General features: G+C 40.7%; 1 protein-coding gene across 1 annotated transcript in view; it reads right to left on the bottom strand.

The window, feature by feature from the left end:
- gng12a (guanine nucleotide binding protein (G protein), gamma 12a) overlaps positions 1–15,909 on the bottom strand; it is a 31,428-nt gene that overhangs the window by 3,450 nt on the left and 12,069 nt on the right. The window lies entirely within an intron of this gene.

The following is a 15,909-nucleotide window of genomic DNA, read 5'->3' as shown; positions in this document are numbered from 1 at the left end:
ACAACTGGAGCTCTTGTTTCCCAGCAACAGAGTGTCATATTTATACTAACCTAGTAAATGATTTGAGCACATGTACTGCAGGTGAATGTGCTGTAAACTACAGAGATGCTGGCTTAATAAGGACCAACGAACATTTTTTCATGCTTCCTCTTTCCCTGCAGGATTGTGGCTTTACCAGAAGCACGCAAAGCTGAGGCATGTCATCCATATGCAAATTCACTTTTTTATGTTTTAAGTGCGTGCGAGCTTGTAGTGAGTGCATTATGAGTTTTAAGTGCACACAATCTGACACACTTTACACTAATTGACAACAAATCGGATGAGGTATCTGTGTTTAAAAAGCAACGCAAAGATTTTAGGGTTGGAAAGTCAATGTGACTGAGAGGCTGATGTCTGGGAGAAAAGCGCTGCAGAGGGTCTAAGTTCTGCTTCCACTTCCTGCAAATCATTAACAGGCTGGATGGGAACAAGTCTGAACATATCCTACAGTCCACGTGGGAGCGTTGGCTCCAGCGTCGCTCCCCTGCACTCCCTTGCTTACTTTTATTGCCTTTATTGTCTGTCTCTCATAAAAACACACGCTCATTTCCTGAAACATTTTTTGCAATACACACATCTTGTGACATGCAGTGCTTTCACCAAAACCTTTCTCAGCAGGGAACAGGAAGCTTCAACTACAGTTTCCCAGAAGTTTATTGTGAAATCCACAAGAAATGCTTCTGCAGGCTGTGAGGTTTGTTTTACAAATATAACTGAGTAAACAAGGTTTCTGCATTACGTCTTGGTTATGCAGCGTCCATCTGCATGTGTTTAGAGTGTTTCCCAGGATTCTGTAAATGAGTTCCTCCGGCTGAGAGACAAAGACAAAAGGTGGCTAAGTTTTGCCATCACAATTCTGGAATAATAATAATCCTGAATTTTACCCAAGCCTCAACCTTATGAGTTAATAAAATGAAGTCATTGGAAGTGGCACGAACTGTAGTTCCTTGAAAGTCCACTTGAGGCTGCTCCAAAAGTGGGTCAATCCCTATAGCCTCCTATATTAAAATGTCAAACTTCACAGCAGGAATGAACAGATTTACAGCCTGGTATCAAAACTGTTTTGGTCTGTACAGCCAATTCCTCTTTCACAACAACAGCACAAGGGGTGAATTTTCATATAACTCACCCATTTGAATTGCATTAAGGCTTATAGTGGTGCTGAGTGGCTTTTGTTCAGGTGGTACAGGTTGTCCACTAATTGCAAGGTTGGTGGTTAAATCCAGTGTGACTGCTTTGCATGCCAGGTGGTGCTGTCAAAGTCTATAACCCTGAGACATTTGGCTGGCCTGTCTCGGCTTCGCTTATGCTCCACCTCTTGGCTAATTTTTGGATTAGCCTGGCGTTATGAGTCGTCAGGCGCTGCCCAGATGGTGACAACCAAAGCCCTGGCACTGAGTTTCACATTTGTTGTACAGAAAAAGGAGTGACATGACAGAAAGTTTCTTCATTTTTACATACAGCCTCTGGTTTTATCTGACTGTCATATTTTAGCCAAATTTATTTCATTTCACAATTTTTCAGGGTGTCAACCAGATTAGTCAGGACTATCCAGTACTGATTCATGTTATATTACTCTGCTCAATTCAATTCAAATGGTAAATGGTCTGCACTTCTACAGCGCCTTTCTACCTTAGTGGTAATTAAAGAGCTTTACAATGTGTTTCACCAATGGCAACAGAACTGCCATGCAAAGTATCCGCCGGCCATCGAGAACAACTTGGGCTTCAATGTCATGCCCAAGGACATGTGGAAGGGCCGGGGATCGAACCGCCAACCTTGCGATCAGTGGACGTCAGTGGTTCTGCCACCTGAGCCACAGCTGAAGGTTTTTATGGGTTCAGCATGGTGCTGTGTTGATGCTATGCAAACGTACGTCTACCTGTTGTACCTGTCAGCTACCAACTGTCAAAAATAAGTGTTAAAGAAGGGAAAAGAAGGCTGTTCTTGCTCAGGTTTGTGCTGTTGTTGGTCCTTTCAACACAAGTCATAGTGGAGTGTCGTGGAGCTAGAAAAATAATGAGTTGACATCCAAGAAAATTACTTGAAGTGTTTTTACAGAAAAGGTACGGTTAGCTTCTGGTTTGAATTCCAGATACTGGTAGCATGACCAATCGGTTAAAATATAAACGATGCACAAACCTTATTCCAGATATGCCTCATTGTTAAAGCACCTTGTAATCTTGTGGTTTGGAAATATATAAAGTTGTTATTGATAGTATAAATAAATGTTTAATTTTCATATTTTGACTCATAAGTGTGACGTAATCAGGGCTCAGTAACAGGAACCATAAATAAAAGCAATAATACAGGAAGGCGCAGTCAATGCCGCAGTCAAAAGTAACACAAATGAACTTGGAAAAGTCCTAAAGCCTTATTTTTTTTAATAGTAAATCACAATATATTGGACTGTATATTTATTTTGTTAGATCCTGTTTGCACTCAGTTTACTCTGCAGGATGTAGCCCTCCAGACAGCCTCTGATGTAGCTGGATTGTACTACTCTTCTTTTCAGGAACAAAGACTAAAGCAGGAATAAGGACAAAAAACAGAAATGGGAAAGGAAGGAAAATCTCCATTTTCAGACTTCTGGGGAGTGCCTGATTAAAGAGCTTTATTTCCATCTAAAGATAAGCAATCACTTGGACGGACACACAGCCAAAGATGACTCAAAGGGCTAAAATGTTATTGATAATATGTAAGTGAGACATGAAAGGGTCCCAAAGACCAAAAGGAGGTGAGCAACTATCCTAAAGAAACATTCTCAGTTTAGTCATACAGGCAAGGCACCACAGGTAAAGAAGGGAAAAAAAATATCCTTTCATCTGCCATTCATGATGAGTGAGGCTGTTTATTTCTACAGTGTGGAGGACTTCTTTACATTGGACGTATTCTGGATGAGTGATGTTTGTTTATTTGGCAAACTTCAGTTGAGAGTAAAGTGAGGTGGATAAGTTAAATTACACTTCAAGAAGAGGTTAAGATTTTTCTTCAAGCATTTTGAGACCTAATGACTTTTTAACTATAAAAATGTCTACAGGAGTTAAGTTTCAGATTCAGAAGATTGTATTCAAGTATCACTTTACTGAAGATCATTTTTAACAAAAATGAGCTCAGTGACTTCCTGGACTGACTGGAAATCACTACAACAGTCCTTTAGCTGTAGAATAGTTTAGTAACCAGTTTCTTTTGAACTTTACCCACTTTAAAGACTGAGCAGGAAATTTCCTGCTGCCAGGTACGTATTCATATGTCCTGACACTGCCAAGCAACCCAGATTGCATGGTTTAATAAATGGTGCAATATGTAAACGCAACACAAAAATTGCTGATCAAGTACAACAATGAGTAATAGATAACATGAGATGTAAAAACATGTTTCACACAGCAAGGCTGCAGTAAAAAAAAAAAATAGACCTAGACAACTCCTCTCTCTTGAAAAATGTCACTGCAGAGACTTGAGGGTTGATAATCCACAACTTGAATTAAAGCCTGCTTAACAGTTTAAGAGTAATTAAAAGGAGGCACTAAATAAAAGACTCTTAGCCGTGGAATAGCGCTGCAGATGAAACCAGAAAATTGATAACATGTCATGTGACACGATTAGGTGAGAATAACTGTGAGCAGCTTGCTTCAAAGGCAGCACAGCACTTCACGCCTCTGTCCTGCTGAAGTGCCCTGGAGCAAGACAGCGGATACAATAAGTGTCCCTCTGTATCAAACTGGGAGATTCTCGAGGAGCCGATATGACTTTCAAGGCCGGTGTCAAGTGACAGAGGTAGCCTAATTAACTCTACAGCCTGTGAGTTAGCCGTTTAGCACTACTGGTTGTGCAAACTGCTGTTTCATTGTTATTATAAAGTTATGAAACACGCTGGATGGGTGGTTTGATGAGCTAGGGCACTGAACTTTTTTCATCAGTATTTCTCCAGTAAGATGCTCCTGTCTGGGCTGGAGACCATCTTTTACTGACGGAAACGTTATTATTGCATAAATGAAGGGCATATGCCATACTATATTTTAGAGAAGTTGGCCTATTTTTATGTGTGTTTCTAAATGTCTTTTCCTGATTACATTCAAATCAAAGTAACAATGTGCTGCTTTGTCACATCTATAATAAAACACATAAGTTCATCATACAATGAAGCTCTGAAAATTATGGATAAAAAAATCAATTCATTGGCATCACTGTCTTCTTTTTAAAACATACAATCTATTGAGTTTTGAAAGCTTCATTGATCTTTGCTTCATCAAATAAGTCTTTAAATGCCTCAATAAATCAGCACCACAAACACTCTGTGGATTCATCCAAAGAGAGGAAGGCAGCAGGGTCACCAGAAGCTCCACCAACAAATGCAACATATCTTACTGCAGAACTACATTTGGACAGATGGTCACATTTGGAATGGATTCCCAAACAAATTTAATATGTTAGCAGATTGAAAAACATTTACAGCAAAGGCTAAGTACTGGCTGAAAGAAAAACAAGAATGTACCCACCTATGGCATCTATAAGGTCCGACTGAGTGTGGATTGAATCATGTGTGTGTGTGTGTGTTGTGTGTGTGTGTGTGTGTATAATGCGGTGTGTGTAATATGCTTATAATGTTGTCTGTGCTGTTTTTATTGGTGTTGTTGGTCCTCTGTCTACTTTTACTGAAAAGCCCAACCAGGGACAGGAGTTGAAAATTATCTTAATGCTCTACACTCTATATGAAAGATGTCAGATGTTATCTATGTTAAATGCATGGTCCCTGATCAAATAAATAAACTGTTAACTTTAGATTGAACCGGATTTACTATGTTTTCTCTTTGCTGTAGGGAAGACCATCAATTTTTCAAGGAGTGTTGTGGTGCTTTGCTAGTTATCCGATTACAAACGGCTCTCTCACACTTTTGGCTGCCTCCATCTGTCACTTGACCGAGCCTGGCCATTAAGGAGACACAAAGAGGCCTCTGCAGCTGTAATTTAAGATCAAGTTCACCGACAGAATTAATAGTGCACCGCTCTGTCTGCCATAGTGTCGGTATCAGAAGGCCGCGGCAAGACTTCAATCCCACCGACCCTCAGAAGTGATTTTTGCAGGCAAAACGTCCAAAGTGATTCACCTCATTCACCCGGTGCTGCCTCTGTGATGTGATGCCAGCTGCTACCAGCACCACCGGTCTGACTGAAACTCTATGGGAGGGCACCAATGAGTGTGTGGCATTAAGAACCACCATGTACATATAGGAGCCCTGCAAAAAAAAAAAAACGTTACCTCCAAGGATCAGAAACAAGACCACCCCCTTTATAGCACAACACACACACAGGAGCAGCCAGGACCACCTACTGCACAGAGCAGCGAGGCCCCACCACCCTGCTGTACCTTTACACACACTAACCCACCCGCACACATGCGATTCATTAGCACAGTGTTCAAAGTGCCAAGAACAGGGAGCCATTATGAGTCAATGCCATTAACACCAACACTCAGAGATGAAAAACCGTGTGTGTGTTTCTGTTACTACACTGCAGCTCAGACCAAAAAAAACTCTTAAATTGGCTGCTGACGAATACAAACGACATTCATTAAAGGTTAAAAGAAGAGTTGGTTCTGTCAACTGTACAGTCTGTGTGGTCTCTTCACTGAGTATCTGAGGTTTTTTTTTACACTAGAGCAGCTTTTGTAATAAAGTAACACTGATGGAAATAAACTCCTTCAGGGCATTAGCGTCGCCTGCCACACTTGACTAACATGAGCCGATGAGAGATAGGCAAGAATCATGGCTTTTATACAGTCAAAGTCTTCTATTTAGTTCACCCCAACATGTCAGAGGGCTAACCTGAAGAATAAATTATGAAAAGTTCTCTTAAACATATGTAAAACATAATAAAACAAAATTCATTTCAGTAACTTTTTGTTGCAGTTTGTGTTATTTTACATTTTGACACCAACATTTTCAGTTGTACTGCAAATGTACACGAGTTCCAAATAACTGTTTCCCTGATTACTAACAATCCGAAGGAAAATGTGTAACAGGAACCTGCATGTTCAGCAAATTTGGCTGATCCAATTCCTGTGCAGATGCAGGTCTAAAACAAAAAGAACTAGCTCATATACATTTTTATTAAATTTATATAAGAACAGAAAGACACAGCATCTGCAAATATCACAGAAGCATGATTTCTTACATGGAGACCAGAGGAGTTTGTTCCACCCTAAACTCACTGTGTAATTGAGGCTTTGACAAGTCTCTGGAGTTTCTAACGTGGTAGCGAGATGATAGTACATGACTTGCTGTGAACTAACAGAACGGATGGATGCAGTGAAAGGTCTATATTAAACACTAGGCTCCTCTTAAAGTTATAATCCTTAATATCAAGCAACCAAACCCCTTTTTTGATACTAGTAGTGATCTGCATTTCTGCAGCAACAGTGACTTCATGTATTTACATTCAGTAATTGTAGTAGTTGTTATTTTTAGTGGCAGAGTCCATCATTCCTGCGCTGAATTCAAATTCCCCTGACAAAGCATGTAATCCATGTTACCGTTTGTAATTTAATCTTGCTCTCAGCCTCACTATTTATTGTTCATGCTTTTAATAGCGTGTCAGAGCTGTTTTAAATTACTGCTAATACAAACACAACATTCTGCGGACGCCACAAGACAACAGTCTTTTTCGTAATTCAACCCTTTATTTTTCCAGCCAACAGAACGAGAAGGAGTGAGAAAAGGGTAAAGAGCTGCAGGCTAACTTCTCTGCAAGGTAACAAACCGCTCTGTGTCCTGCTGATGTGTGCAAAACTACTTGTTCACTAAATCTACCAGAAGTGAGTTTGATGTGCAAACAGATACACTAGTTGCTCTTCTATTGTATTTCTCTAATTATGCACATTCTGCATATAAATGTTTGTGCACAAGACCTTTGCTTTCTTATCTGCTTATATCCAAACCAAAGTTGGAACTTAATTGCCAGTCACACTGGTGATCATCCTTAAAAACCCTGCAATATCTGGCAATAGCCTGGCGTCTGACTTTATAATCCAAGAGCAAAGTAAAGAACAGTGAGTTGTGGAAAGGCAATATGCAGACAGATGTCTGCAGCTTTGAACAAAACAGTTCAAAGACCTGGGCTCCAGCCACAAACCAGTATACTGGTTGTTCTCCCTTGTGTATCCACACACACACACACACACACACACACACACACACACACACACACAACTCTGTTATCTCTCTCATGTACTCCCCTCCCCCTACAAGCAGGAGTTTCCCAGTCTGCAGGCAAAGCTAAAAGTAGCCTTCTCATACTCTCTGCTGCCAGTCAGCACTTTTCCAGCTCAATGAAAAACCGTCTCCTGCTGCACCTACAACACGACCCTGTACTTCAGGTTGATGCTGATCTGATCAAAGCCACTGTGCAGTCCCTCCTGCTTTACTATAAACACTATCTTTTTCTCACATAGTTACCCTGCTTACCAAAGTCAGTAATACTCAGTCATCAGTCCTGCTGCTGAGTAAAGTCTGATTGTGTTTACCAGAACCACAGGGGAGACTCTGGCTGCTGAGTTTCTTGGTCTGAGAAAGAGAAAGGGTGAGGCAGGGTGGAGAGGCTGTGGGCTTGCACTTGTTCAGACTGTGAGAACCACCAAAGTGACATCACTACTTTCCCAAGAGAAAGTAAGAAAGAAGGAACTGTCAGGCCCTGGTTTGTCTGGAAGCTGCTGTCAGGCAGTTAGCATTGCCAATTCTGAGGTGATGTTGTTTTCCAGAATCAGCAGAAACTGTGGAGACTGGAGGATGCTTTAGACGGTGTGTCACAAGTCACCTAGAACACAAACTGTGGTAAACATCTGTATTCTTCTACAAAACTACTCTTCACTGATATTACTGTGTACGTGTGTAGTTTTTCTACAGCTCAAAAATGCCTTTTTCCATTCATGATGGGACTTACCATTATAAACAACGATTGGTTAGCTGCCACTTTATTCTTTGACACATCTCTAATTTTTCCTGCTTAGTTTGCACAAAAACATGCCGTCAACCAACAGCAAAATGACTACAGCAGCAACTAGGTGTGGGTGATCTGACAATTTTCTATTGGAAACAATATCATCTTGGCAAATATCTGCTTTTCAGAAGAATCATGGAGAACTGCTTCATGCAAAACTACGGCTTCATTACTTATCGTATGCTTTCTCTTTTACCGTCAGTATGTACTACAGCTGCTGTCGCAAAGTACACACTGTTACATGAAGTAAACATACAAATAGGACATACTAGTTTATCACAGTACTGAGCTTTCAGTTTTGTGTGTCGCAGTCTGTAGTCTGTCTGTTAGCTCTCAGCACCACAAGCTTATTTATACCCTCACAAGACACAGTGACCCATGTGGCATAACTGTGCAGAGAATTGTGGGTCAGAATGGTCAGGAAAGCATGTTGTCTCACACACTGCAACATCTGCTGCATTTGACGTACGAGGTATTGGGACATATTTTTCTGGCATTGTATACAGTATGATATTGACATGTGTATTAAAAAAGCACCCTATGCAAAGGCCACAAATGCTGCAGAGCAGAACAAAAACATCATAAAGCCTGACTGTGATGAGATAGTCTACTACTGTTGCCGCCTGCAGTCCAAGATTGCAGAGTTGGAGTCCTTTCATAGGATAACAGACTCTTAGGGAGGCAGTTAAATGACCTTGAGGGGTGTCCTAGTATTAACCTGGACAGTGTGTAGAAGACAAGACTAGGTGGGTTCGGGCTAGCTGGTTAACATAGACTGAACTTTCAAAAGAAGCATCACAGCAGCAGAGATAGAAACCACCATGTGCAATAAGAACATTCAGAATGGAATCAGAATATAGAAAGGGCAGAAATTTTGGTCTTTAGGCTGAGATGAAGTGCAAACTTTGCACCCATGGCTACAAATCATGTGCTCACATGACTAAAATCTTCAATCTGTTAGGAGAATTGAGATTTTTTTGTTTTGGGCTAGACAACACAATATCAGCAGCAACTACTTTGACAAGTGTTTAACCTTTTTATTTGTCTAGTTGAGCCACTTCCAAATATCTCCTGGTTGTAGCTCCTGTTGTTGGACAAATAAGACATTTGAAGCTCTTATTGTAATATTCCCACTATTTTGGGGACTTTAAATAGATTAACCAATGAGAAAAATTAATTGTGGTATTACCTAAAAATACAGAAAAATGTTGTAGCGACTGTAGTTTACAGTAAGAGTAGTAGCGATAATTAACACACTGTTTACTGGCTGCACACATATACACACAAACAGTAAACAACATACAGAAGCAGAAATGTATGTAGACCATGTGTGCTATAAGGGGAACAGTGACAAGACACAAAGCTGCAGCTCCACCCCCAGAGTTCCAGGTATGGCTGCTGAGATAAGCGAAGCTGACGGGGCTCCACCCAGGTCACTGGCTGTGCATTCAGTACAAAGGGCATACTAGGAAATTCAGTGCTTTTTCTTGTCTCTGGACTGCCTGCTTGTGATTGGCTGACAGACATCCATTATTCCTGTGCAAGCAAACATTTCCAGGAAAAGCTGAAGGACTGTTCAAGGGTTAATGGAAACTTGCCCAGTTTAAACATGAGGTGCTGCAAATGACACAACTCTCTGTTATTTTTGCATTACCAAGAAAAGGTCTCAAAGTCAAAACTGCATAGTGGAGCTTCTCAGAATCTGGCAAACTGCACAATCCTGTAAGTTCTGTGGCTCGACAGGATAAAAAAAAAAAAAAAACAATCCAGCATACTGTAGCATACTGTAGCACAGTCACATAGTGTCTAGACAGAAGACTAGACTGGACTCATTTCTCCAGGATTTCTAAATCCTAAATTCGTGTGCAATTACTCGAGGCTCATTCCTATCCAAATACACTATGAATGATTCCTTGTTTCAAGCGCAGACTAGATGCCTGACAAGTTTTGCTCCGGGAATTACAAGTCAGCCCAGTTTATTATGAACTCAATTCAAAAGCACTGGAAGATACAAGGAAAAGCTGCATGTCAAGTTAGATAAGCTGGTTACATCCATTAGATAGCAGCTAAGTAAGTGAATCAGTGTTCTTAGACATGATGTTTTTTTGGACAGGATTGTGTGAACATGACTGACTGGCACATACAGGGGCTGATAGACAACTAAAAAGAGCAGCATGTCAAGGTCTGTGACTGCCTGACATAATGACAGATAACAGTGATAACACAGAGGACGGGTAAGACTCTGGTATGGAAGATTAAGCGCAAATTCTTGATGGGAAAAAATGCCAGTCTTGATTAGGTTTCACAATTTACACACTCACTGCTTGATTGCAATTTTTCATTCATTTTTCTGAGACACACATGCATCCACAGAGGAATTATAAATGCATTTTCAACAGCCAAAATTCTGCCCTTGACTTATTTCACCTCTCTCACACACCAGAGTCAGATGGTAAAATCTGGCTCCTGAACTGCTGAGCAAGCTATTTGAAGCTAGCAGGGTAGGCCATGCTGTTAGCCTACCGTCAAGATTGCAAATTATCAGTTGTATAAACCCTAAATGTGGGTGCAGCTTGGTTTAAATATCAGGGGGAACGTCAAGTAAGTGCAGTATAGGGCCAGCGAAGGTTTAATGGATATCTGCTGCAGGTGTAAGGGGGCAACTTGGGTATGCCAGAGCACTGTACGGTAGCTACATTAAAGAAATACTAATCCGCATTTTTGCTCTGTATTTTAAACAATACACTGCAGACTGCATTACATACTAAGCAATTTAGACTAGAGACAACCTTGGGCTGCAGCTTTAAGCAACCACACAAAAGTGCTGACATACAGTAGATAAAATGATTAAAGGGAATCCAATGGCATAAATAAGCAGCTAATTTGGTGGCTTATGTAACACAAGAGACCTCAAGAAAGACCACAACAAACACAACTAAAGAAAGACTGACAGTGAGAGTCAATGGTGACAAACACAAACCAGGAAATGCCTTTTTTTTTTCCATTGATGCAACTTGAACTGCTTGCATTCCTTCCACAGGAGGGGCCGGAGATAATGAGTTAATAATGTAAAAGACTCTAATGATGCTCAACAAGTATGCAAACACAATAAACTGGCGTTACACACAAATTGCCAAACATCCAGGAACAACGCAAACCGGCGCGGAGGGTAGCTGGTGTCTCAGTGATATCATTAGCAGCTAGAGTATGCACTAAAAATAGCCAGTTTGTGGCTGCTGTGGAGTTTGGTTTCTACTAAAAACTACCCCAAACCTTGGCTAAGTATGACCAGTTTGAATGCCAGCTAGGTGTCACCAAGATTAGCAAGGGCTCTCCAGTTTCCCTGGAGGTTCCTATGAGCCTCTAGTTCCCCGGTAATGGCCCATTATCAAGCAGAGCGCAGCCCAAAACAAACAGAGGCCTGTGGCAGATAATGCCCTTCAGACGTCACTGCAGACGCACAGAGAGTGACATGTAGGAGACACGGGCGACCTAGGCAGAGAGGCTGGCAGGCAGCGTCTCTGTGCTCTGCCCTCAGAAAACAAACAGCATTGTTGTCCCAAAACTGCACAAAAGAAAGCTTAGTGCAGGCCGAGTGGAGCTTGCTGGAAATGGATGCAGGGAAGGAATGAATGGTGGGCCAGAGAGCAGCGTGCTTGCTACTGAGACTCGGGCAGAGATAAGAGTTTGTGTGTGTGATGGAGAGAGTTCAGCTGGAGAAAGCAAGCTGTGCAGCTGTGTGTATGTTGCATTTGGTCTCGTGCCAAAAATCTGCTGCTGGCGACAGGAGCGCCGTAAAACTTAAAGCTATTGTGAGTGCTTTGCCTTTTGCCTCAGTCCCCCTCGCCTCTGAAAGCTACTATTCATGACGAAGGCAGAGAGATACTACACAATGGATCTCCATTTGTGACCCAACACTGCCCTGCCTATATGGAACAATAAACAAACGTATTCAGTCTTTCCAGTCTCCACCCCTGAGCTGGACTGACTACATGAATGTTACAACTGCAGCAAAGGTGGAGTAAAGCAGGCCAAAGGTCTGCAGTGTTTGGTCCTCATATTGCAAATCATCCCCACTGGAGCTGATGCAGGGAGGGTAAAAGAGCAGCGTGCATGGATGGAATAATTGATAATGGCTTGGACGTCATAAAGCTCATTAGAAAATAACATGAAGGTCATAAAGGAGTTTGTTTTTCATGTAAAGAGGAAATGGGATTAGTCAGAGAGTGACATAAATGGGGATGGGATAATGTATGTGTGTGTCAGACAAAGACTACTTGTAGCAGAAGGTGCAAAGTCCAGTTTTCACCAGTGGATATCTGATGTGCCTTTTATGGTATTGAGACTTGAAAGATGCTAATAACTCTCCTGTTGGACATGCTCAAAAGACAATAGTAGGAACAGCAAAATCAGCTCTTAAACGAATAGCAGCCACCAGCTGTGTAAAACAGAACAAAGGGATTAGTGGTGGAAAAATTCCAGCTGCATGATTTCCTCGTTAGGAGGCTCAGAGGTTAGAAAGTGAGAGAAAAAGCAGAGCTTTCTATACTATCAGAAAAGTGTTATAAAAATCCCTTTTCTTTTCACATACCATTGAAATGCCTACATTGAAAAAAAGCTGTGAAACATCTTGATTAATTGTGAGAGATGATCATGAAAACAGAATATTATCAACCGCTGTTTGAGCAAAACAAACAATTTAAAGAGACCAAACAATTATTGATTAAGCAAGAAAGCAAGTAAAAAAACACATTTGTATTGTAAACTGTGGGAGAATACAATATAAAGAGATATGTGTAAAGAAGGTGCATATGAGGAGATCAGTGCACAGATATTCACATTTTTGTCCTTGGCTTCTGCAGTGCAATGATATTTTTAGTTTATTTTTGCAGAATCATTGTGTACCTTTGTGTGTATTTACTACTCTGTTACTACCGTTTGTCAGATGTTTGCTATTCCAATCAGAGTTGTTGGTCATAAAAGCAAATGGAGCACAACTTAAGCTGAAAATATGGAAACACAGAGCACCTGCATGCACATTTTAGTGTATTCTGACACATTAGTCAATGTTTTGCTGCTGCCTCACTAAATCAGTGGATATCTGAGAAACTCTGACTATTTTAGTGTGTCGTGCTCACAGTGAAATTTATTTGTCTACAGACTGCTGACCTTTGTCCTCAGAGGTGAAAGTTCAACAGACCAGCAGGGACAGTGTGGATATCTTTTTCTGTTTTGAGTCTGGACTGTTTCCTTTACTTGAGTAATAAATGAAACTTGGATAAAAGGACAAAGAAAGAAGGCCACAGATTTCACAGCACAGAAGAGGGGAAACCCGAATCGTCCAAAGAAGGATAGAAGTCATACAAAACTTTCAGAGTCATAAACTACACCTAAGACCAGCTTGTGTCCAATTTTGGAGAGAAACAACTCTGAAACACCTGAACTTTCCTCCAGTTTTGTAGGTGTCAGCAAGTGATGTGGTCTCAGAGTTCTTATCTAAAGCACTGACTGCATATAGTTCGGAACCCAATGGTCCACTTTATCTGCAACCGAGAAGGGACATTTCTGAACAAACAGGGACAGGAATGACAGGCATGTGGATAGAGGACTGATTATTACATGTGGTGACTCGAGACAAGTTGCACGAGAAGATCCCATGCAAGCGCACACACACTCATTCAAAAAACAGGAACAAGTTGGTATAAAGTGTCTGCAGAGGACAGTGAGAAGTGCTGATGTTTATTTCCTCGAGTGAGTTGGAAAAATGCAGTCGTCACTGTGACAAATGCACATTTATGTTATTCTACTGACACAGGCACAAAGAGTAAAACCTTATTAGAGTTAATGTCTTCTAATGTATTGCCTTTTCTAAAACCATTAGCAATATCAGGTCATGATTACACTGTCATAATAAAACTCTGCAGGAATTTATTGTGCTACTGTTTCAAGGTCCAGGTACCTGATTTTATGGTCACTTTATGATAGAGTTGAAGGCATTTGTGAACGCTGAGCGGGAAGAGGCACAAGGTCAGGACAAAAGGCCAAAACCAGAGAGAATCGTTTCATCAACACAGATATGCAAAACTATGTCCTGTTGCTCAGAGACAAAAAGTTGGATAAAAGTGATACAAGGTTTTGTCTGTTTTAAGTAACGGGTGTGGTGATTTACCAAATTGAAAAAAGGAGTAAATTGATTATGTTGCTATTATAAGAACTTGCTGTATTTCACAGCCAATTAGCTCCACTAATATAGTGTTGGACTATAATAAAGTGGGAAGACACAAAAGAGTCAGTTTAATTTAAAATAAATGGGAAAAGTCCAAGCAGAAGAGGCCAAAAGGATTTTTACGTCTCCAACCCAAGCACACATAACAGTGATGCTTCCACTGATGAGTACACTAAAATGTATGAGCAAGAAAAAAAAAAGAAAAAAAGAATCAGAAACTTGCACAAGAGAAGAACACGAAAGAATTTCATCACTGTGTAAAATCCCACTAAAAACCCCATAACCCCTGTAGCATTGACCCTACGATAGCAAGACTCTGGCGGGTCTTTGCTGAGGAACTTGAGACAAATAAACGTGAAAAGGTATTTAGGCAACCCATAGGAATAAGTGTGAAAACAACAAAGGGAGTTCTATAAATGAAAAGCTAAACTGGCACCATGAATCACGTGCAAATAGCCAGTTTTACAACTTAAGAAACTGCGAAACTAGCTGCATAAATATTGATTTATTGAATTACATAAGGGGCTGCACAGTGATTTGGTGGTTAGCACTTTCGTCTTGCAGCTAAAAGATCGCATCCCGGCCTTCCCAGGATCCTTCTGCATGGAGTTTGCATGTTCTGTCTGTGCATGCGTGGGTTTTCTCCAGGTTCTTTGGCTTCCTCCCACAGTCCAAAAACATGCTGAGGGTAATTGGTGATTCTAAATTGTCCGTAGGTGTGTCTGTATATGTAGCTGTCCAGGGTGTCCCCTGTCTAAGGGCGTCCCCTAATGAGGATTAAGCGGTGCATAGATAATGGATGGATGAATTGCATTAGCCAGCAAAGCTAGTTGGAGTTACATAAAGACACTTCGAGTGAACTCACACTACTATCCAAAGTAATTTGGTACCTAATCAAAGCTGGTCAAAGCATTCTTTTAAACATAAAAATCACTTTTCCAAATTGTGGTTGAGAGCCTTCTTCCTTACCATAACTTATAGTGACCTAAAGTTAACATTTCTCATCAGCATAGTTTGGCTAGCAACTGGAATAAACACAAACACCAAACCAGATCCACCCGGTTTTACTTTACATAAGAATTTTGATGATAAATCATTACAAGATTTTATAGAGCCAACAAAGCTGATAAAGTGAAGAGTTTAAAAGAAGGCTGAAAGATTTGTAGACGAAATGAAAGTTTAAATAAATCACGAAATCCTACCTATGGTTGCAGTTTCAAAGTAATTACACATCCAGTCATATGTAATTAAATTAAAGAGCCTTACGGAAACATGTTTATTCTTCCCATGCATACAAGTTAAATTAATATGCATATATTTTCAATACATCTGAAACACGTTATTTGGTGAACTCAACAGACTTTGACTACAAGTATAATAAATGCTGTCGGCTTTCTTTCACAAGTTATGGTGAGAATAATGGTGGAGAATGATGTGAAAAAGAAAAAATTTAAATAACGTCTAATTTCCTTTGAATAATATCAACCCCTCTGAACCCCCACCACCAACCCTCATGAACCAAAAGAGCGCCCTAAGCCCCCTGAAAGCCTCGGGAAAGCCCTGTAATGCCACTGGGGATGCTGCACTAAGGGAATTTAAAGTGACAACAGGCCTCAGAAATGCCAGTTATGCTGCTGAAAGGAAAAGTA

Source organism: Amphiprion ocellaris, chromosome 10, assembly GCF_022539595.1.
Source record: "Amphiprion ocellaris isolate individual 3 ecotype Okinawa chromosome 10, ASM2253959v1, whole genome shotgun sequence".
NCBI classification, from domain to species: domain Eukaryota; kingdom Metazoa; phylum Chordata; class Actinopteri; family Pomacentridae; genus Amphiprion; species Amphiprion ocellaris.
The sequence above is the reverse complement of the archived record's forward strand: the minus strand, read 5'-3'. Positions and strand labels throughout refer to the sequence as shown.